Genomic DNA, 25,317 nt, shown 5'->3' with positions numbered 1-25,317 from the left:
TGCAATTTTTGCTTTTCCCCTCACTCCATTAGAAAGCAACCCTCCATTCAAATGGCAGCCTGTTAGAACAGCATTAGAATTCCTAAAAGAAGAGAATCAGTTACTATAGGCACATTGGCTGGGCCAAAGCAAAAGAGAAAATCCAACTTACAAGGCTACAATCAATTTATACACCCCCAAGAAAGATAAAATACCTAATTTATACTCAGGTATGTTCTCACATACTCCAAAGTATAAGTGACTTGATACTTGCCTTTAGGCATAGATTCACAGTCCTCTTGTGCCTTTTGTATCAGCTTATAACTGCTGAGGGTGGTGATGGCTGGTGATGCACCTTCACTGTGGTGCAGGGCCTTGCATCAGTCCACTCGTTCACTGAAAAGAAAACAGTGATACAGAGTCAGAATATTTTCTAGCACTGTGTTTTTATTTCCCCTGTACAGAAAGACTTAGAAGCAGCACATGGGCAATCCCTTGCAAAAGCCTCAGCTTTGGTGTTTGTCCTCGCTTTGTCAGATTTCTGTTTTAGACCCTAAATTTCTCCTCTTGGAATTGCCCAGACCAAAGTTACTCATCTTGACATATGTACCCTGGGCATAACTGTTCTTCAGAAAAAGGTAGGTCTGCCTGGAGCAAGTTTTTGCCTGAAGGAAAGCATTTAACCAATGCAAATTCTCTTAGTGATCAGCAGCATATAATTATTCTGTGGGTTCCTGCACATGAAGCCATCTGGATTTAACTCTCAAGTAAGCTCCAGAGTGAGGTCTCATTGTTCACAACTTTTTTGGCTTTTAGACTGAGCATTTACTGTGGAACTCACACAAAAAGTCTCATCTGACCATTTAAAAATAAATAAATAAAGCGTTAATTTTTCTCACACTAACTCCGCTTCCTTTTAACCAAAACAGTTGTGAAACTCCTGTGCCAGAAAAGAAAACACAAGAGCAAAGTTAGAGAAACATAAGAAAAATGAGTTTATTTACTGAAGGACAGAATCATACGTTTCAGGAAAAGAAAGGGCCTTCTGGGTCATATACGTCATATCCCTTGACAGCAGGATGGTTGCTCATGGTCTCTAATGTGCTTTCATTGATTTTTTTCTCTTTTTCAATACTCCAGAGAGACAGTATCTCATCATACCCACTCATGATAAATTCCCCTTTGTCCACTTAATTTACTGCAGACCTGGAAACCATTCCCTAGTGTCTGCAAACTTTCCCTTCATTTACTATGTTATCTTTAAAATAATGTAAATAAAGCTCCTTTCTTTTCTGGTTGTAAACTACATTCTGACTTCAATACTCTGTTTGTCACATGAGAGTATTTGTGATCTGGAGTGCATAAACTGTGCTGCAGTTTGATACAACAAATGAGACTTTGGCACATTGTGTTCAGAAGGATGAGCAATCACAGACTTACTCAAGCATATCACTGAACAAATTCACATAACCATTTCCAAAATATTAGTTTGGAGTTTTCCTGTCATCTTCATTAAAAAATGTTTCCCTAAACACCAAACGTTCCAGACATGCAAGATTTAAAACTCTAAAGGCAGTACCCAAAGCCAGGCATTTTCAAATTTGGCTTCTTTGAAAGATTTAGAAGCTGCACACTGACAATTTACTTCACAAGTGATCACTGGTTCATAAACTGAAAACTACAGTTTCTTATTCACCTACAGTCAGCAATTAATCCAGTATAGTGATGACAACTATTACTAATAATAGTACAAGAAATGGTAAAAATAGAAAAAGTGTCATTAGCAGGTTAATGTTGCCTATTCAGGCAGTAGAACACAAAGTTTCCACCCTTATGCAGCCATGTTTGATTCAGTGTAACTTTTGAATGTCCATATATTAAATGGTTGTTGCACAAAGACATAAATCAAGTTTTACAATCCATCAGAATTTGAAACCAACTCTTATTAAAAAATAAAAAACACATAAATTGGTAACGTGCAGAAGCTCTAGAGTAAAAAGGAAAGGAAAAGTATAAGAAAAACAAATGGCACTGAATTATTCAAACCTACAGTTAGACTGTGAGTTCATCATATAACACTAAGCTTTCCTAGCTTACAAGATAAAAATCTTTGCCTTAAATCCAGAGATACTGTCTCTGGATTTTTGAGAAGTTTTCTGCCATTCTAGTAAGCATAGTTCTTAGAGCTACAAGAATCTTATAATCTCTTCAGAGTTTGTGGATCCAGATCTCAAATATTACATATTATATAGACAGCAAATACAAATAGCCTTTATTAAAAAACCTTCTAGAAGAAAAAAAAAAAACCAAACTCACCAAACCAACACACACACACATAGTTTACCACTTCAGTGCTTGAAAATATACACCTTAGAGTTGCCTCTAAGAAAATTTGCTGGAGCTGCTTCTGAAGCCAGACTCGAGGAAGGAGATGGAACATCTGCCACTCTTTGCACAGCAGATGAAGGTTGCAGTCATTTTGCAGCACACCTGAGCAACAGTTGGAGTTCCCAATTAAAAGAATGAAGTGTGCTAAGCCACTCCATGTGATGTTATCACCCTTGGAGTGGATGCACTATCACCAAACAAGGTGAATTGAACACCAGATAAAAGCACAAACAGGGAGAAAACACCAGCTCTTCTTCTAAGACTGGGAAACTTAAGTGTGAGAGGGAAAATTACTGAACACCAGCATAGCCTTCTGTTTTGGTCTGACATGTGAATGGCAGCAGATTGAAGGTGTCTGAAGCAAGTAGTTTAAATTATAGCTTCATATTTTTGCTTATGAAAGACTTCATCTTTTCAGCCACATTTTCAAGCATTACTGTAAACTTAGTACCTGAAAAACACACATGCTGCATATGTAAAAAGCTCTTAGAAACATTCTGACAAAATTAGAGGGGGAAAAAAAAACCCAATTTGTTGTTGTGCACTTATTGTATTTCAGCATGCAAGTCATATTGGTTTCTTTAATTGCCTATTTGCATGGGCAACTTTTGCCCAGTTTTGAAAACAAAACCTATTTTTGTGTGCAGGCTTCAGGGAATATTGCAGTTAGAATGTTTGTAGCCCCCAGTGCAAAGTGTTCCTTCTCTGTTGACTGAAATTAATACCATAAACAGGGAACCATTACTTTTTCTTTCTTTCCTACATTATTCAAGCATCATAATTGAAACCTTAGAAAACCTGGCATGCTATTAGACTCAGACACGATAAATGATGACCCAAAATGGTTTTCAGACTTAATCCCCTGAAGGTAAGTACTCCACATAAAACCCCATAATCCAAATTTCAGAATTAATTACTTTTGTCATTTGTGACAGGCATTATGAATCTGAATTAATTATATTAGGAATGTCTGTAAACAGAGTAATGGCTCAAAGGAAGTAAATCTTTCTGATAGAATTTGCCATGCATTTTTGAGGATGAAACACAGGATGTGGTTGGGGAACTAAGCTAAATTTACCCAGAAAATTAATTATATCCTATTCTGTCCACCGGTGAATATGTTTAAAAGGCTGGCTTATAACAGACTGTCATGAGAAAAGTGACCAGTCTGACTGACAGCAGCACTGCTATCTCAATAAACATACAACCACCAGCTCAGGAACCACACTGACAGTATTGATCAGCATCAAGGCTGGCAAAACAACAGTTTATCTTTGCCAGAGAATGCAAGTCTCCAAAACTCCTTCCGCTAGAACACCAGCACAGTAATCACTCTGAGGCACAGAAAATTAAGACCTATTCATACCACTATATTTACAAGTCTTTCCATAATAAAAGCATACAATGGGCTAACACTGTTCAAATTAACATTTACAACAATTTCAGGAATTTGTCATTGTCTCAAACTGCACCATCAGCACAAACTGATTGGCACATAATATTTCATCTTTGACAAACATTTCAAGATTTGGCTCCTCAGAGCAGGGAATTTTTTTTTTTTTAAACCAAACAAATAATTTCAATTAGCTGCACCTAAGTTATCAATTCTCACAGCAAATGTTTATTTTAGTCTGTATCTTGACTTCACCCCATTGTAATTTATTTAGTAACTAACTCATCTAACGGATTTGGGAGTCAGCCTAACTGCTTCCAACCATTGTGCTGGAACTTTGTGGTAAGTTATAAACATTTAAGTGCTTTTACATTAAAGCAAATAGCACTGGCCATGTAGTTATCATAAAGTTTCTCCTACTGTTGTGGTTTCACACCAGCTGGCAACAATGCCGCTCCCTCACTCCCCCACCAGCAGGAGTGGGGAGAGAATGGGAATGGTAAAAGCTACAGAACTCGTGGGATGAGACAAAGACAGTTTAATAGGGGAAGCAAAAGCTGTGCTCACAAGCAAAGCAAAACAAGGAATGAATTCACCACTTCCCATGGGCAGGCAGGTGTTCAGCCCTCCCCAGGAGAGCAGGGACCCATCACATCTAACAGTGACTTGGGAAGACAAACAGTGTCACTCCAAACATCCCCCTCTTCCTCCTTTCTTCCCCCTACTTTATATGCTGAGCATGATGTCATATGGTCTGGGATATCCTTTGGTCAGTTTGGGTCACCTGTCCTGGATGTGTCTCCTCCCAACCTCCCCTGCACCCCCACAGCCTCCTCACCAGCAGGGCAGCACAAAAAGCAGAAGAGGCCTCGGCTCTGTGCAAGCACAGCTCAGCAACAAAAACATCTCTATATTATCAGCTCTGTGTTCAGCACAAATCCAAAATATAGCCCCATAACAGCCACTGGGAAGAAAATTAACTCTACCCCAGCCAAAATGAGCAAATGAGCACACATACCTTCTGTGAAACAAATGATTACACTGTTTCTATATGTCAAAAAGTTCCTAGTAGATTGTTTGTTTGTATTAAACAAAGTACTAGTGATCAGAGTCAATGATTATTTTTGAAGGTTTTTTTTATTTCATTGTGTTAAAAAAAAAAATCTTATAATTCTTTCAGGCAGCTCATTCCTAATAAGAACACATAGAGAACATTTTCAAGCCCAATTTATTCAGGTCTGGAATACTTCAAGGATTTCATTAAGCATTTTAAAATCCTTTCTATATGAAAATAAACAAAAACTCCCACCCTGTATGGAGGATCTGTTTGAAGGGAAGATATAACAATGTAGTTACAGCAAACACACAGAAATAAGTCAATCTAGAATCCACCCTGGAATTCCCACAGGGAGCTTGCATGTCGCATGATTTGGTGTGTAAAGACCAAACATGTTTGCACAGGATTTAGTCTTTTTGCACTCAAAACATTAAATGGTACACCAGTACAAATAGATACACACATGTATCTAGGCCCTTCAACATAGCCGTGAAGAACTTTGAAAAAAAAAAAAAAAAAAAAAAAAAAAAAAAAAAAAAAGAAAGAAAGAAAAAATGTGACTGAGCATGCAAATGAAGCTGGGAGTGACACTCAGGCTGCCTTCTTCCTCAGTCACTGAGGATGAAAATCAATGCTTATTCATCTGATTTCTTTCTAGGTGCAGAAAGTGTAAAACTATTCATCTCATGAACACACTTTTTGTGAAGTAGCAAGCATAGCAGTCTAGGAAACTGCAGAGAAATACACTGATTCTGTACATTACAACAAGTCTTGCTTTGTCAACCAGAAAATACCACAATGAATTGTGTATCTTTCAAATCAGAAACCCTTTTCCAATGTTTTCTTCTCCAAAGACGAGCTAGTAATCCCTGGCTGCGGATAGGAAAGATTCCCTCTGATTTGTTACTGTTTGCCTTTGCAACAAATGTTTTACAATCAGCCATCTGAGGCAGCCCACTGAACAGGCTTACTCAGCAAGAATTTCAAGTACCAAAGATCAACTTCTGCTCTCTCAACAGCAGGAGTTAATTATCTTGGCTGTGCCTCGGTGACAAAAAATAAATATGTAAAACAGGACAGAAAATATTTATAGGATACCTAGAAATATACTTCAGTGTGGGCTGTTTGCCAAAGTAGCTTCTTCCATAATTGTTAATTTTCTCTTCAGAACATGAAACAATGACCCAATCATGCCAATTATAATTCATATGATTTTGCATCCATTTGTATCCATTCCTGGCACACAACAAGGAATTATTCATGGGATAAAACGTCCAGTTGAAGCCCAGACTTGTCTTCCAAGGCATTGCTGCTATTTCATTAGTTCAATGCAGTTTATGTTTTGCAATACTTTTCTATCAACATTAAATCAAGATCACTTTATATACTTGTCTTCAAAATATGAAAGAAACACCATTTTTATTACATAGTCTTTTCAAGGCTTAACATGTATTTATGACATATGAAACTGCCTTTAGTAAATGCAGCAATCGGATTTTAGGAAGGTTCTGAATAAGATGAATCTATGTTGTCATTTATACTTGTTAAATCTAAACAGTCATACTTTGAGTACAGGTCAAGAAAGCCTACCCACTGAATAACTAAGTTTTCCTGCAGATCAAAATATTTACTTACCTCTAGGACCTACTGAGGCCACTGTCTGAAAAGATTCAAAATTCCACATTCTTATAGTCCTACCATGGATACTAATAATTTCAAATGTAATTGATGGTTACAGGTATTGTTACTCAAGACTCTAGTCTCACCATACAAACCATAAAGTGATTTAGGAGAAGAGGGACAGGGGTGAGGGGATGGGGCACACATGATATTTGGGGGTTTGAGGGAAATTTTTTTGCATTTAGTGTGATACCCAGATTAGCCAGTGTCAACTTCTATGTCTCTAGTACATCACAGGGTACTGTCTTGCCAGTTTGTCACCATTCTGATTATTTGTTTTTAGCTTTCAGACAAAAAAACAAACAAACAAAAATTAAAAGTAAATAAATAGAACTTAAAATATACTTTTGGTCAGTGTGTCAATAGGCTTCAATTGACAATTGACTTCTGTTGCTTACTACATCCCTTAAAAATCCATTAAATTTCTATCAGTCTTCATACCATTTTAAAAACTTTGGTGATTGCTAACTAATTAATTATTATTATTGCATCTCCAGACAACTATCAGTCCACTCCATTTCCAATCTGGCAAATGTTATTGATCAAAAAGGAAACCATCTATACCACATTTCTATAACGAGAGTGGAAGGGCTTTAAAAAAATTTACTTTCTTCTAATGTATTTCTTTAAATTAGTTCCTTAGCCTCTCCTATGCCCCTAAAAAACTACATCAGATTTCATATTGATGAACTTGCCTTGTAAGATCACTGCTGTCCTTATGCTGTTGTTTTCCCAACCTCTAATGGTGTACTCACAATACGGTCAGTTCAGCCACTAGAAACAAGCATTATTTGTTAGAGAAAATGGGTTTCTCAACAAAACCTATGGTTTTTGAAGAGTATTGAGGACTTTGAAAACAATCTGTAATTTGCAGTCATAAAAACATACAAATATTTTTAGTGAATGACAAGTAGATTATTTTTGTGCTGCTGTCAATGATGGATTTCCAATTTCGTTTAGTAGGTAACAAAGCGCAGAGGCAGAAAAGATCGTAGACCATAAATAAAACTCAAGCTTTGTCTTTGGAGAAAAAAGGCTATTAACAGATCACTGAAAAATGCTTTCATCACTGACTAAAAGCTTTTTGTTCACCTGTCAGGCAACACACAAGAGGCTAACCTGATCTCAAATCTCACCACAGAGAAACAGCTGCCTTCCCTTACCACCCAAACAAGCAAAAGCACAGAACAGCCAAAGTATTGCAAAAGGACCGGCTGCAGTTCAAAGCCTGTGAGTACTAAAGCAACATTCCAGAGTGGTACTAAGCTGCAGTTCCATGAGTTCTCCTTCAACTGATACATGGAAAATGCTCCAACTTTCAAAATCCACTCTTATTTCAACTAGCAGTAACACACATGTTTAATATTTTTCAGTGCTCTATCCCACAAAGGTGAGGATTATAGAAATATAGTATGTGTTAAGTGCTGTAGGGCACTGACATTGGTTAATAATGATTTTTGGTGCACAGTATAAAAAGAATCCACATACTTTAGATCACAAATCAAACCCCATCTCCACCTGTGGTATTTAATCAAACTTTATTGAAGCTGGACAGCTTACTCGTCCTTCATTTAAGTACCTGTCAAAAGCAACCTGTCACCACCCCAAAATGGAAAGGTACTCAGGTATTTGGATGTTATCCAAGGGACTTTCCTGCTGTTCCTGAGTGTGAGAGGGACATTTTGATTCTGGCAAATAATGTGTCTGAGGCAAGAACACATCTGTTTAAATTCCTGGATAAAATGGCAGATGTTCCTCCACTAAAAACTGACATTCCTCAACTGAGAAGTATTTGCATGCTACATTTACCCCCATAGCTCTCCCCTCTCTGTTTAGTCTTCTCAGAAAGGAAAAAAAAAGAAAGACCAAAAAGACTGACCCTGTTTTGAGCCTCAACTTGAACTAATAGTGTATTTTCTGCCTTTGTCTCATAGCAAAATAGTATTTCAATAGTTTCCCTCATGCTCAAGCTGCTTTTTTTTTTGCTTTAATGATTCCATTGCTCCAGTTTAATCAGACTTATCCTTGCACTTCTTTCGAGATGACACGTTGTCATCACTTCTATTTGATGCTTTTAGTTAATAGAAGTGTTTATATATTTTAAGAATTTAAAATCCTGTGGCAGATCAGTGTGTCAGATCTCTTCAGACATTTTTCCCTTAGCCACTACCTCACCATCTTATATTGCATTCAAGTTTGGAAAGATTTTAAATAACCAAAAAAGCTTTGCCTACATAAGTCTCTACCCTTTCCCTTTATTATCTCAAGATATGTCATGCTCCAGGGAGAGGTTTCATTATTGAATAACAGTAAGAAAGTCTTTAAAAAAAATTTATGTGTACATGGCTAAACTTTGATATCCTGAGTTGTTACACTAGAGAGAATAAAATATTATTTTGTTCCTGCAGTTCTGCAGAGGTATAAAAAAAAAATATATATGTTTCTCTCAGAAGACATATTTCACTAAAGTTGATTTCAACCCAACACAGAAATAGTGAAAGTGCAATTACATTTGAATGAATTAGAAAGCATAAAACAGCTGATCACAGAATGACTGAGGTTGGAAGGGACCTCTGGAAGTCACCTGCACCCTTCACAGTAAGGAATTTTTTCCTCATGTTCTGATAGAGCCTCCTGTGTTTCAGTTTGTGCCCATCACCCCTTGTAACGTCACTGGGCACAAATGGAACAAGTCTATCCACACACCAACTATGCACACTGAAAAATGTGTGACAAATGTTTTTATAGAAACTGAGCAGTAATGGTGTCAGTGCTTCAGCCTACAGATTATTTATGACATCTTCAACAGATTTGAAAACATGCTCCTCCTTGCCATTTTCAACTGAGGCTAGGCTATGATATTTTAAACCTGAAATCAAGGGTAAAGAAGATGGAAAAAATCCTACATTTCCAGGATCATCTACATCTTCTTTCCAAAGGATCCTTAACATTTCTACAGACTGCAATGTTCTTTAAACATACTCTGTGGTCCTGAAAGTCAGAAATCTGAAGATACTAAGCACAGAAGTCAGTAGACAAAATAGCCCACCAGTACTTAGATATTTTAACCATAAACACTCAGTCTCATCTATTTGATCCAGCTTCAAATTAGGATTTGAACATGGTTTTTCCCCAGAAAAAAGGTTGAGACCTCACCAACTACACCCAGAAGTCTACTGAACACTGGATTAGTACACATACACGCATTTACCTAATGGTTTACAATTATTTGTACCCTATTAACTTGTCAGAGTTTAAGTAAATCAGTGCTAAAGGACCCATCTTACACCTTTATAGCAGAGAGTTTTATTTCTCATAGCCTATTCAGAGGAACACAAACCATGGCCAGAGAGGTGGGCAGCACACTCGGGAGCAATGTTCAGTCAGCAAATCATCACTGCAATATGAACTTTAGAAACAACAAACAAAAAATGGCACTAGAACAGCTTATTTGCAAGCTCTCTAATGCTCACCTGATGTGTTTGCCACAGTTTCAAGCCATTTCTGAAAAACTATTTGGATCAACACTGGTGTTGGCTGCTGTCATGGTTTGAGAGCTCCAAAATCTAATTCCCTAGTCCAAGCCCCCTCCCACATCTCAACCCAATGTGAGATGGGTTTTCCAGACACCACACGAGACTCAAAATGGGGGAAAAGGAATATATTACAATGACTGTACAAATAAATACTACAATACATTATATACAATCTCACCTATTTCTACCATGACAGAATAGTATTTACAATGGATCAAATCTCTTCTCCCCTCCAAATAAAAGTCTAGGAGGGAAGAAGGAAATGATCTTTTCCACTTTCAGAGCAGCAGTCTCTAAGGCAGCAGGCTCTCTTCCTTTCATGCAGCAGCTATATCTGGATCTCTGCCAGTACACACGAGGGGTATCCAAGCTCCTTGGTCCATTGTCTTCAAGCGAGGGTCTTCTCTTCCGTGGACTGTGTAACAGGGACAAAACTCACTTCACCATGTCATATCATGGGGTGTAAGACCCCCATGAAGGTCCCTTCCTCAGGGGATTCACCCCTGAGTCAGAACATCTCGGGCGGCTTTCGGTTGAAGGCCTTTGCCTCAAGAGTTCTACCAGAGCTCCTGTGCTCTGTCTCAGAACCGCCAGCCTGGCAGCAGCAAGGGGAGAGGCCAAGGTCACCCCCTCCACATTGCATCTGGTTGTCCTGGTTCGGTTTTCCAGGACTCCTGAGCTTCTCAGCTCCTCTCTTTGGTGCAAGCTGTACTCTACAACTCCTCTCAAGCCGGAGTCCATCTCCCTCCTCCTAGGAGGGGTCTCAAAAGGATTTTGGGGGGTTTTTGGTTTCAGTTCTTACCCCAAAAACTCTGTCTGTAGAGCTTAAGTCTGCTCTCTCTGCTGCTGGCTCTCTTTCTCTCGGACAGCTCTGTGTCTTCCTTGGCTGCATGTTTGTTGCTGCTTCTTCAGTTATCTCTTGGCTCTTAGCCACAATCTCTGGACGCTGCTGCTGCTCTGTCTCTGCTCACTCACGATGGAGGAAACTCTTTCAGCTCTCTAGCTACAGGCACTTAGCCCAGTCTAACACTGTTCCAAGTCCCTGCAGCCCCCCCAGCCGGGGCTGGGGGACCAGAGGCCCCAAGGGGCTCCGAGCCCCTTCCTCGTGGCTTTCCCAACATGGCTACCTCTTCAACAACAACTACCACAACTACCTTCTCTTCCGTTCTGCTTGTGATATGTTTATATTTTGCAGAAGCGCTCATTGGGTAAAACCTCAAAACTTCAAGGGTCACCACCCCCTGGGGTTTTACCATTTTATAACTTCAGGGGGAAAACTGTTTCCCACCACCACAGCTGCTCTCATTTGTGTTTTCATTTTAAGTAGTATAGAAAGATCAGCATTCTCCCAGCCCATACTGATTTCTTTCCATGTGTGACCTTTATCCTTCCACTAGGAGCACACAGAGTGTGGCAGAAATGTTCAGATTCAGGTACTTGAACTATTTCCTTTCTCAACGTCAGACACGTACAAGAAGAGGTCATCAAGAGGATGGCACCAAGCTCTTCAAAGGGACACATTGCAGGAGTACAAGTCAACAGCCATCACCTGAAGCAAGAGAGACTCTGACAGGATATCTGAAAATTAAAGACTCTCCCCAAGCAAGCAGACAAGCACTAGAGCAGATTGCCCGAGTTACAGCTTCCATACCTGGAGTTTTCAAACCCAACTGGATAAAATCTCAAACAACTTGGTCTGCCCATGTCTGACCAGCAACATGCCAGACTAGAGACCTCCTGATATCCCTTCAAACCTGAGTTACTCTACGACCTCACGATCCACTGCACAGCGTTTCACCCACTTGCAAGTCCCATTGTGTTTGCAGAGTGAAATGGTATATTCAAATGGGAGGTATTGTTGGAAATGGGGTGATTTTTTTTTCCTTGTTGTGGGGTGGTGGTTGGTGTTGAGGGGTTTATTTTGTGGTGGGTTTTTTTGTTTGGGTTTTGTTTTTGTTTTGTTTTTTTTTAGTTGGTGGGTTGTGGGGTTTTGCGATTTTTTGTGGGTGTTTTTCAGTTGGTTTTGTTTGTTTAGTCATAGTATCCAAGTGCCTCACAAGCCTGAAATTAATATACCCTCACCAGCTTTGTGACACGCAGAAATGGCAAATGGGAAAGCAGTAGCACAAAGGATGGTATTTTTAAACTATTCTGATACCTAAAATGAAAATAAGTGTCTTGTAAGAGTCTCCTAAACACTCAGATCCTTAGCTCAACAAAATTAAATCTAGGCATGAGTGACTTAACAGGTTCACATGTGCTGTTTGTGCTAGAAAAGTGAAGGAGAAGTTGAAACTCAGAGTAACAACTTGCTGAACAAATGCAGAGCTGTTCACCACAGTGGCATAGCACAGCAAAAGTGGGGGACACAGCTGTGTCATTGTACCCATATTATAGCTTCCTGGTATTCTCCATAGGTATTAGTAACCACTATTCCACTTGCCAGATAAAATTACTTGTCCAGAAAGCAATAGATGACTTGATACAATATATTCCTTTTATTTGTTCTTGTTCCTATGGCATCTGGTATATAGTCCCAGCAGCTGCAAAGTCCTTATCCAGAGTATTTTACTTGACAGACGAACCCTTCAAATGGAAATAGTGAAATCATAGAGTGTTCTCTGTGTATTCCTTTATCCTTTCTTCTCCCATATGCAAACAGGGACCAATTCACTCTTCATTATCAACAGTCTTGAAGTGAAAACTTAAAATTGCTCAAATAAAAAAAATATCTCAGAGTAGGAAAAATTTACCTTAGAACTTCAGAATGTATTACAAACTATCTACTATCCACCAATAAACAAAGAGGAAACATTTTTATATGTATTGAAAGACAGATCTATATAGTATTAAAATTGCTTACATAGCTAAAATAGAAAATAGCACAGAAATGGTTCAAGTATTACCATTATACTACAGTAAAAGTTACATAGCATCTAGCACAGAACAGCTATAGATTAATCAAATGCTCCCAACTTCAGTCTACAACTCTGACCTTTAGATATTATGAATTACAAAGCAAAATTTGGTTTAACAAAGTAAAAGCCATACAAAAAGTTCGGGGGACTCAACCTATCTGCTAGTGATTGAGAACTGGAGTTTCACCATTGAATGTAGGAACATGTAATTAATGTTTTCCTAACTCTACTATAAAGCAACCAATCTGACTAGAAAAAAGGTGGCAGTAGCTCTTACAGGTAACTGTGTCAATATCTTACCCAACAGATATTCCAATACAATTCTTTTTCTGAATTCACAAGGCTAAAATGCATCTGCAAATAGTTTGGTAATACTGCAGTATTTTAGCTCCTCTGATCACCAACTTCCCAATTTACATCACTATATGGAAAAGATGTAAATGACTTATAATCACCAGAAGACGTGAAGTCTCCTTTTATGAGAAAACCTGGCCCTGTTTAATCACTGTGATTTGTGTTATGAAAGAGCATTTCTCTTCTATTACTTACCTTGAACTCTAAACCTGGTACAATATGATATCTTTCAGTATACCTATCACTAAACTTTCCCACAATATATGCAAAATCCTGAATCCATTTTTTCCAGAATTTCTAAAACAAGGTCATGCATTATTTTTTATTGTGAGCCCCCCAGCCCAAAAGCTGGAAAGGAGTGTGTTTAATCATGATGAGATTATTTCAGAGATGAGATGCTACTGGAATTAAACTAACATTTCTAACTATTTTATAATAATGGGTTGTGTTCTATAGTAATTGGTCACGCCAGAGCAGATGCCCAGTGAGAGACATGCACTGCAGTCCACCAGCTACTTATTAACTTCAGCTTAAGTATTTTATTTGCTCAGTCTCTCATTTCTCTGTAACTGCTGCAGTTCTGACTGCTACTCTTCTGTAGGTAGAAGTTTTAGAGTGGTTTAAATGTTGCCAAGTCAATAAAGCCCTGATGATCTAATGTGACAGAATCCAATGGTGAACCTGTGACTTGCCCTTGGCTTAGACTTCAGCAGCTTAAAGTAGTTTAAGTCCACCTTCAGCACGAGGAGCAGGAGACAGCAATGCCCTGGAATGAATATCATTCCATGCTGAACTTGGTTTTTAAGGGTTTAACTACTAGCTATTCTGAATGCTAGTAGGAAATGGAGCTGTCTTCCTCTCTTGGGGAAGATCTATTGAATATTCATATGAGTTAAGAAGATAAACGTGCATATGCTAAAGGATTTTCAATATTACCCTTGAGTTTGGGTGTTCTTTCTTTTGTCTCCACTATCTCTACTCCTCCTTACATATCAATGTCTGTTGGATTTCCTCACCTTATCTTCACCTTCCTCCTTTGAGAGCTCCTTCTGCTCGAGACTTATCTGCCTCTCTGAAAACATTATTCACACTAGACAAAAGACAACATTGCATTAAAATTCTACACAAACAGATTAACTTGTTAGAGACTACATAAAGTGTCAAACTGAGATGGGTGCTAGAAGAGCTACCTGCACTTCGAATGGAGGGCAGCTGAGGCTGATTATCGGACAACCCACTAGAAATACATGAGGTGTCAATGTGTTTTTATGAGTTTGTGAGGAGCAGACAAAAAATTGAGAGTCAAATGTAGCATTATCAAAGGTGTCTGCAATGGTCATCTGCATTACAAAATACTATAACATGAACAACTGGTATGTCTTAGCAATATCACCACTAAAGTCAATAAAATATATGCTCCCTGCTTTGACTCTCTCCCTAGAATACACATCCTTGCACTTTTTGTACACTTTATGTGCACTCAGTTTCACTATTCTGTTTCCATAATCAATAATTTAATTTCTTCTTCAAATGTAAACATCTCAAAGTATCAAGAGAAAACAAATAATCAGTCATCACGGTAAATTTTAAGCACACAATAGGTAGCTATTGTATGCTTTACATTACTTTTAAGTGACTTATTTAGTGCTCCCTCTGTTTCCCCTGATTAGTATACAGGCCAATATGCAATAGCCCAAATTCTGAATTTTTCACTTTCTAATGAGTACTCTTTACTAATTAAATATTTAAAAAAAACCAAAAACCAAAACCAACTTTTTCTGTGGAATATATTCAGGATCTGACTGGGTATAAAGATCTGGGGGGGGAGAAATCTCTGAAGTAGTAGAAGCTCAATTGTTTCTCTTAAAATGAAGCAGAAAAGCAGGCTAATCAACCAGACAGTAGTAGATTGATCACTGCTTAATAAAAAAAGCCCAACAACCATATTTTATTCCTTTACATATGCTCTATCTTGTCTATTCTGGCAGACCATTAAAGTTCATCAGGTTTAAAGCAGCTATCAGAATTATAATTCTTAAGATTGTAACAGTGTATTGCACTGGATCTATAAATTCTTCTTAATTTCTAATTTCATTATCCTTGAGACAGTCTATTTTTACAAATTCCAAGAAGTATTGCCTTCTACCTGACTAGAACAGCCCATTAATCTAGATATATTACCCAGACTTTAGATTTCAGATTTTTCATTGAGTTAAAAGGAGTCTGCAACACTCTAGCTATTATTGAGTTCCACAATCTTTTTTCAATACAGGATTAGAAAACTGCCAGGCAGCAGGGAATAGATTCCAAACAGACAGAAGTCTTTCACGGTCCAGGATTACATAATTCACTGTTACTGTGGTTTCATGCCTCCTACTGACAAAACCTTCTCTCAGAAACAAGATGTCAGACTTGTTGGTTAACTAGTCTTTATTCTCATGACAAACCACACACCTAACTTTTACTTTTGCATCTCTGAGCTAAACAATGGTATGCTTTACAGAAATCTATCTTTAACTTTTCAATACAATTATTATTTTGCTAATGTAGGGCTGTATAATTCCCCCTATTTATCATCTAGTTTCTGGTAGAGGAATCTCTCATTTATACAGTGGAATCCATAGCTTTCAAGATTACATTTACTTTGTACAAAAGGCATCACAACTATGCACTAGGGGCCAGTTGCAGCCTCATGGAATGCAAATCTCTCGGTCACCCTCCTTTTGGCTTTTTTTCCCCCCCCTCGAGGCCCCCTTGGTCTCTGACCCACCACAGGTCAGCAAGTTCACCCATCCACAGGGCAGTCATCCTCCACATGGTCACTTGTGGGACATCTTCCAGTCACACAGTAGGGAAGGGAGTAGGAAATTCAGTCTGTAAGTGTCTCCAGGAGAGGTCATATTGCCTGCTTCAGACTCAGCTTTGGTCAGTGCTATACATAAACTCCCATCTCACCACTTAACAGACAGTCAGGTCTTAAACATTTATTCCCCTCTTCTCAATCACCTTTCCCTTCACTTGAGATACTCTGACTTAAAACAGTTGTCCATTTGTACTTTACCTATTTGTATATCCACAAATATCCATTTTTTCAGGTCAGATAACACTATATGAGCCATACTGGGAAATAATTTCCCAAATTAATTTCTTGCAAGGGCAAGACATAAGTACTCCTTCCCTTCAAAAAACTGTACTACATTTTGAACTCCACTATTAAAGCTGTGAGTATGAAAAAATGCAAGGATAGTTACCTAGAAGGACTAGGATTGAAATGTGCAGGCTGGATTTAATCAATATATTTATTAAACTCCATCACATAGTACTATGTCCTATGGTGGGGGAAGGGAAATCATTACTTTGTCAGTGCTATTTACCTGAGATTTACTTTACAAGCAAACCACAAATGCTTCCTCTTTCTGTGCTTCAAGCCTAATCAGATTCAGCAAATTATGTGGTTGTGAAGTTTATTATGCATTTTTTAACATAATTATTAGCCTACAGAGAAATCATGCAGTGTTTTTGGCTATTCTCACAGCATTAGTAACCATCACTTGACATAACTAACTCTGCAAGAGTCAATATAATATGAGAGCAAAATATTACTCTATTGAATAAATATTTCTTTTTGGATCAAGAGACTGCATTTGTTCAAGTTAAATGGAACGAAAACCCAAAGACATTACTTCCTTAAACTTGGAAGACTAAGGGAATTCAGACACAAATGAGACCACCAAAAGAGATAGACATGCTGATCACAAGGTCTAGTGAAAGCTTTATTTCAAAGATCATGAGGTAAAGATAGCAGGACAAGAAGATGAATTATAATGCAAGTGTCCCCCATCCTGTGCATGTTAAAGACACATGTAACCATTACAGTAAACTGCACAAGAGCATGAAGATTATTCCCAGTTTAAAAGTCAGCAGAAGCTGTTGTTTCTCTGACACACCTTCTGATAATGTAACAAATGCTGAGCTCCTATTATTTTGTGTCACAACTGCCACAAACAATTGTTTCTAAAACAGCGTGCTAGTTTGCATGAGTGTAACAAGACTTCATGGTCCTTCTCAGATTGATCCAAAGTGGGTTGGTGTAATCCCCTTGCCCCTCCCAAGAACTAAATCATTTTTGTAACCAAATCAGCTTGCCGCTTGCTGACTTTATTACAGTGGCTTTTCATTTCCACTGCCATCTAATGCTTCTATTTATGCAAATGCACAAATATCTTCTCACCCCTTAAATCCATCATCAAGTTACCCAGTAACTGAATAATCCTGTCACTTCTAAGGCCCATCTGTTTTGCCTTTGCTCCACCCACTCACTAGTTGTGTTGTGGTTTGTTTTACAGTAGCAGCAGCCACCCCACAGCCAGCTCTGCACTACTCACCTCCTTCCCTGTGTGCTGATATCCACTGGCTGCAGCAGATCAGCAGCACAGATCTCAAGCTCTTTCCCTGTGGAACTGTTTATAGAACCAAGGCCAATCATTTAAAAGACTTGAGACACAAATTCACACAAGCAGATTGAGCTCCCTCAAGTCTGAGCTCTGCCTGGACAATCAGGGCAGTAACCAAAGTAAATGATAACACTCAAATGATTTTTTTAACTACTCCACCCCGCCCCCACGAGCAGAAACCATTTGAAAAATGGTTCAGCCATATAAAGACATGAGAACCAGCTGACAGGTACATTGGATATAGATCATTTATTCACGGCCTTAATGTTGTCAGAAGTGCTCACAATGACCGGTTCATTGCTTCAGAAAATTTCCCCTAAAATTTCAATCAGTTGCTCAATGATCAAGTTAAATGATAAGCAGTAAATATGAACTATAGTAGATGAAACCTGTGGGTACAGCTGTGCTAAAGCAACAGGAGGTTGCTTTTTGCCTTCAAATAATTTTAAGAAATTTTCTTAATGTTTATGTGCTCTGTAATCAAATTATGTGACTCTCACAGGGAATGACTTGCTAGTACATAAATTTAATAAAATTCTGCTCCCTTCTGATGTACCTACCATACAAACAGCCTACTAATTAGCCCATTAAGGCCTAATATTGGCACTGCTTTTCAAATATGCAGCCCAGACTGGCTTATAACACCTTATGAGCTCCCACAGTTCAAACTGACCTCAACTACAGGGATAAATTCTTTATCTCAGGATCGGTCACTATGTTAGCAAAAAATGTCAGAAAATGTTACCCCAAATTATTCCTTTTTGTATAAAGACAACTTGGACATAACATTTTTTTTCTGCCAAAGTACCTTCAGAAGTGAGATATTTTATCTCACTTCATTCTCACAAAATACTCAATGTAATATTCAATTTTAATTAAAAAAAATAGCAGCTTTAGTCTTTATTTAGTTGCTATGATTTTTTTCCCCCAGTTTTGATTCTGTCTGTATAGCCCCAGCCCTTATTTTGTAACAGCTCTGGGGCTATTCTATGGTTTATTCTGACAATGATTATCCTTAATATAAAACAGCACAGTGAACACATCAATGCTTACTCTGTAATCCATTTGTTTTTGTAATTCTGCCCAAGTTCCGTGTTCCATAATAGCTTTCCACTTAAAAACATGACAGATAACCATGATGGTTAAGAATCAATTTTAGCACAATTGGTAAGCATCTTCAGTTTGACAGAAGAGTGTTCAGCATTTATGCAACATTTTTTCTCTCAAAAGACCTCCAGTAACAACGGATATTTATCTTTAACCCTTATGTGTCACTAATGTTCCCATCAAATTTAATGGTCCATGTTCCATACAGAGCCACAGTGATACAAAAGAGGGCAACTTCATTCAGATCAGCTTCTGCAAGTGCAAATTTAGTGACAGAACTGAAGCAGGATATAGAACCCATTTCTGACACTTGATAGGTAAGCAAATATGAGATTCAAGATATTCTCAAATTTATCAAAAACTTACCAAAGGTGTTCCCTAGATTATCAGTTGTATTTCTAAGGGCATTTCCATCATAATTCACACCTAAAAAGATTTCCATTTCTCATCACAGTTAATTATATTGCAAATAGCATCATTATTGGCTCAGCAGAACTTGCACTGAGGAAATAATTAATTTAACAAATGCTACTCAGAATTCGTGACAAACTGTCCCACACCCCAGTCCTGGACTAGAAGTAAAGATGCCTGTAGCTCATAGCAAGCCCTTGTACCAGCCCCACATAATCTCCTGTTTAGCTCACCAAAACCTTGCCAAAAGAGGTCATTAATTAGTTTCTGAACAAGAAACCAGTGTTGGACAAGCATGTTATTATTTGGCCAGCTCAAGCTTGGTCCAAATATTCCTGCCAGGAAATTTTTTCCTGGAAGGTCAAAGAAAACCATATTGAAACAGAACATCAAATAAAATTTAATAGAAAATTCTACATTAAGCTATGGGTTTGCAGAATTAACCCCCACTGCTTCCATTCTATCTATAAACAGAAGGATTTTATGCAGTGTGTTCTGTAATGAAACATACCTTAAAAAATTTCATTAATTTCTTCAATTTCAATTTCTTTCACTTAGTTTAGTTCTAATTTCTTTAATTATTTTCTTTACTGAAACAAATTAACGAGTCTTCCATCAATTATCACAGCATGGGTTCATAAAGAAACAGGACAGACTTCAGAAAAATAGATTAGAATGTCTGAGCCTTCAAAAAAATAGCATGAAAGACAATATCCCAGAGACATATCTAATTCTAATACTATTAAGTTCAGAGGACTTTGTCTAGCTCATCTTTTGCCTGAATAATGTCTGACAGTATGGTCCTCATACAAAGAAAAGAACTGTTGGAGGAAAAAAAAAAAAAATCTTTAAAAAGTTGACAATCCAAGAAAAATATCTGCATCTGCTCACTCAAAGAACATCAAGAATTTAAAATGTCAGGGGCCCAGAAGATTAAATTCCTCTTTTGAAGACATTTAATCGTATTTTCAGATATGCATGGTAATTTTCATATGTATCAAAGCAGATACTGAATGGTTTTTATTTACAAAATAGTATGTTCCAAACCTCTGTGACCCAAGGCAAAGATACAAAACTAAAGGTTTGGAAAAGACCTTTAAGATCATTGAGTTCAGCCATGAGCAGACCACTGCCATGTCCACCACTAAACCATATCCCCAGATGCCACATCTACACCTGTTTCAAACACCTCCCAGGATGGTGACCCAACCACTGCCCTGGGCAGCCTGTTCCAGTGCTTGGCAAGCTTTTCAGTGAAGAAACATTTCCTAATATCCAACATAAACCTCCCCTGGCACAACGTGAAGCTGTTTACTCTCATCCCATCACTTTTTACCTGTGAGAAGAGCATGACTCCCACCTGGCTGTAACTCCTTTCAGGTAGTTGTGGAGAGTTGTAGGGATTCCTCCTTTTCTCCAGGCTAAACACCCCCAGCTCCCTCAGCCATTCCTCACAGGACTTGTGCTCCAGACCCTCCACCAGCTCCATTGCCCTTCTCTGGACTCGCTCCAGCCCCTCAATATCTTTCTTGTACTGAGGGGCCCAAAACTGAACACAACATTCAAGATCTTGAATTAATTCTGATTAGAAGTTTTAAATATGCTTGTTGATGTATTGTACAGTGTATGTAAGTTTACCTACCGAGTATAATACGTGCAATGGTTTATGAAATGGGTATTTTGCACATTTATTATATTAAGACATCCTTTTTCTCTTCAGTGATACAAAACCAGATATCATTAGCACATCACAGAAAGTATATGTATATCATATAAAAAAGGTTACATTTATAAAACCTCAGTCCTTCTCACTAAGAATAACTACTGTTTTTCTGAGTGAAATATGAACATCTCAATGTGTGTCATTTAATCTGACAAAAGATACTACCTTGCAAACAGATTTTTTTTACTGCCTTTTGTATCACAGGCTACCACAGCTATCAGCAAGGTAATATTACAGCAAGATGCACATTTGCCAGTCTGGCACCTCAGCTCTCGATTCATTTTCTGCAGCTGTTCTCTGCACCATCATCAGGGTCAGGCGTCCTGTGGTGTGAAGAGTGGGGTGTGACATGTCGGGTGTGAAATGTGAGGCTGTGAGAGTCACTCTCCAAAAGAGAGGGTGGCAGATGAAGAGGCCACACATCAGAAAAAGGTGTTGTTTGGGATTTTTTAGTCAAATATAGGGCGGAACATCCACCATCATTTTCTCCCAGAGGAGCTGGCCTTTCTGTTAGTCCAGAAACACACTGTGCTGGAGTGTTTGCCACCTAAGTTCTAAGAACCTTGAAAGCATCTGTTGTTCTATGTCAGCAGGAGGTGTCAGAAAAAAGCTTCCAACACACATCACCGCAAAAACAGGGCATAGTCATACAGCTGTTCTATTCTGGACATTTGAAAAGCAGATAACTGAGGAAAAAGTTTATTTCATGGAATCTTTGAGAAAACACACAGAGCCACAACTGCATTCACCTAGCAAAACAAACACCAAAAGTTCTGGGTACAGACAATGAAAATAAGGCTAAAGTAAAAGCTGGGAACATAACAGGAAGTCCATCGTAATCAGGTGCCAAATTATGCTTGGTTTTAATTCTGCTGCCCAATTCACATTTTTGTGAAGTGCTATTTATCTACTGATTGCATTCTCGGGTTAGATTAAGTTAATTTTATTGATGCTGAATTCAGCCAGCTAACCTTTACTATTTATTTTTAATAGGTCTGATGCAATACATTTTTATTACCAAGCTGGGTATCGATTAAAGCCTCTGCCTGCACTGCTTTTGATTGCCTCATGTAATTAGGGAGTCTAATACGAGTGAGAATGAAGCACAACTAACATTTTACATTTGCATGTAGATCTTTACAAGCTCATTATGCTTTGAAATACAACTGCCCTTGTGGTGAAGGACAAAAAAATAAACAGGAAGTCAGTAGACATCTCAAGGCATAAAAAATGGAAGATTCTATGAAGTGCTGTGAAGTAGCATGTTATGTTCAAGGTCTGGACAAAACAGAAAGGACTCCAGTGAGTCAAGTCTAACCTGCTCTGCCTGATGCAGCAAGCTAAGTTTACACCATTTAAGAAGATATACTCCTCATATTTAAACTGGAATTTTAAATTTTTTAAGCAATGCAGCAATTCCAAAAACTCCAATCCTACCCAAAGCTGTAAGAGGTGGGTGGGCAGTCACAAAGCTACACTAAAGTAGTCAAGAGTTTCTGTAAGTGCAAAAACACAACCACAAAGACAAGAGCAAAGTCAGGGCCCAGGGCTCTCAAACAGGCAAAGACGATTTACCATGGGAGCCAACATCCCATTGGCAGCAACTGCCAACACTTGTTCCCTCAGCTGGGACTATGAAGAAGAGGAATGTCTGAGGAAAATTTTTTCCATATCTTCTGAAAACTAAAAATCAGATTTGTCACAGATACAATCTTGTTTGCTGGATAATCTCCCAGGTGACATTACGGCAACATTTAATGACATTTGGATTTTACGGAATGGCTGATTAGACTAATTACAAGCGCAAAGAAGAGAACTTCAAAATACACTCTGTGAGCAGACGCAGAATACGTTTTCAGATAAAGCATTTTCATTCCTGAAAAACTGTTTAATTCATTTTCTGAAGCGTGAGAAATCAGGTCTGGAAAGCACCAAGCAGGCCCATTTTCCTTCTCTTGCCTAGGGCAGGGTGCATTACTCATTTACTGTACTGTACCATGTTTTCTAGCCCTGCCTCATTTTAAACACAACTTCAAAGATATGAAGCATCCCACACATCCCTTGGGAAACTACTCCAAAATAGTACAGAGGTTTATTTCTGACATTTAATATAATCTCTCCTCCTCAGCCTCATCCCATTACACTCAATCTGTCACCTTCTAACAGAGTTTGAAAATAAGTAGACACTTTTTTCTGAAATCTTGTTTAAGTTTTGGACACTGTCATCCATATTCTGAGAAAAACATGTTATGCCACTCCAAGCCTGTCCTGACTTATTTCTAAGCTGCCACCCCCCAAAGCCACACAGCCACACTTACAGCCACTTTCCTCTCTCAAGGAACTTTAGTGATAAAGGAAATTACCAGCTCTTCTCCTATAGCCATGGCTGGGAAAGGCTATAGAAATATGATCACAGTCAAGACATTTCTTCACAGCCCTACATCAATCCCAAGAAAACTCACCCACTAGAGACCTCTGCTGATCCATAACTGCAGAGGCAAAGTTAGTGTCTATTTCTCACATCAAAATGGAGTATCCTGTTTTTTCCCCCAAAGGAAATCTGATACATCACTTATTCTATAACACAGATTAATTTGACAACGGTATCCAATCATAATAATAAAATAATTATTTCAGTGAAGCAAAGGTGAAAGACGTTATGAGGAGATCTGCATAGCAACAGCTGAGGTTTCCAGCTCCCTAACTGCAGAATCTTTCCATATTGTGCTGCACGTTGTATAGCAAGAATTCTATTTTTCACATCTGATGGACAAGAAAATGGTATTGCTCTCTCCAGATGGTAAGTACAAGAAGATAAAAGGAGAGTTACAATGACCTTTGATAGGGAGATATAATTATTACATATCATTTACTAATTACATATTATTATATATATATATATAAGAACTTATTCCACCATATAATGTATCCAAACTGCCATCTTTAAAGCAGCAGGCAGGCTCTAGGATATCCTGCTCCATTGTTTAAATGCCCGTGGAAAACAGACACTAAAGGCTCTTTAACATGTAACTGTTGTATAAGCTCCTGATGTGCCACAGGCAGAACCTGCACGCTTCTGCTCTACTTGTTTGGTACCTGCACACCTTAAAGGGGATTTGGAGGCACTCCAGTGCACCAAGGGCTGCACAAAAAAAAGCTACAGTAAATGTAGCATTTAATTACAAAACTACAAACCCATCAGATAAATTCACAACAGTTAGTAAGGGCTAAATAGCCTGTGTATAACCTGATCCAAAGTAAAAATCATTGTATTGCCGTCCATGGAGCATCTAGGAAGGAGAGGATGATCTGAGATTACCTTATGTAATTTCTATGGCCATGCAACTAAATAACAGCTCCGGTATATGGAGTCTTTTGAACTCCCATAAGCTGAAAGCACTGATGCCCTCTCTGAGCCTTGAAAAGAAAGTATGTGACATTTAAGTACAGTTCTCCTATTAGGCAGCATTTTTAAGTTACCTTGGAAACTATAAGATATACCTACAGGAACAGAATGTAACTACTTGGTTTGGGTGGTCTTTACTGTTTAGCTTTCCCACACTGCACGTTGAAAATATTATAGGCTACAACAGAAAAATATACAAGTGGAAATCAGTTGCATACAAGTGGGAGCAAAAGGAATCTAGTTTTGAGCTACAAAGGTCCCAAGGGTACGTACACAAGCAGAAATGCAGCAGTCAGCAGCAGACATCATGACATTTTCCTGAGACAGGATAAGAATTCCACAAAATAAGAGAATTAAGAGAAGAACAACAAAGCAGGACACAATGGATTCCTCACATTAGGCAGAAGAGTATCAGAACTTGCATAAAGGGTGTAAGCATTGATCCCACTTTCCCTAATGGAATCTATTTCCAATTAGTACCTCTTTCCCACAATCAAATTAGTGTGATGAGCTCTATGAAAAGGTTTCCTGTGTCCAAAGCATAGCCTTTTAAATTTTGGCAGCACTACCAGCAAGATCACAAAAAGTTCAAAAGAAATGGCTGTAAATTTTCTGAACCATTAAGGAGTCAGAGGAAGATTGATACCTGATTTGGGGTGAATGGATGACCTACCAAACTTTTAAATTAATTTTCCTTGGAAGCCAGAATCTCACTTCACAAAAAAAAAAAAGAAATTAAAACTGACAAAATGAAGAACTGAAACTTTCAAATAAATCTGTTGTCTGATCTTTCCATTGCTTTTATCCTTTTTCTACAAAAGATTAGCACAGAGCCTACCAGCAGCAGTGACTTCCTCTGACACACAGAATTATGACCTAATCGGGGTTTCTTTCAAGGGTTACACCTGAGG

At 38.3% G+C, this 25,317-nt stretch overlaps 1 long non-coding RNA gene across 4 annotated transcripts in view; it reads right to left on the bottom strand.

Annotated features, from left to right (window-relative positions):
- Window positions 1–258: 258 nt before the first annotated feature.
- LOC120323475 overlaps window positions 259–25,317 on the bottom strand; it is an 88,431-nt gene continuing 63,372 nt past the window's right edge. For all 4 annotated transcript variants that reach the window (XR_005563948.1, XR_005563947.1, XR_005563946.1 and 1 more), the window contains one exon: window positions 259–375. This is a non-coding gene — a long non-coding RNA (uncharacterized LOC120323475). The remainder of the gene's footprint in view (window positions 376–25,317) is intronic.

The sequence above is a fragment of the Pipra filicauda genome, unplaced genomic scaffold (genome assembly GCF_003945595.2).
Source record: "Pipra filicauda isolate LSUMZ 115617 unplaced genomic scaffold, ASM394559v2 scaffold26_size5592650_pilon, whole genome shotgun sequence".
Classification (NCBI taxonomy): domain Eukaryota; kingdom Metazoa; phylum Chordata; class Aves; order Passeriformes; family Pipridae; genus Pipra; species Pipra filicauda.
This window is presented reverse-complemented; position numbering and strand designations above follow the sequence as displayed.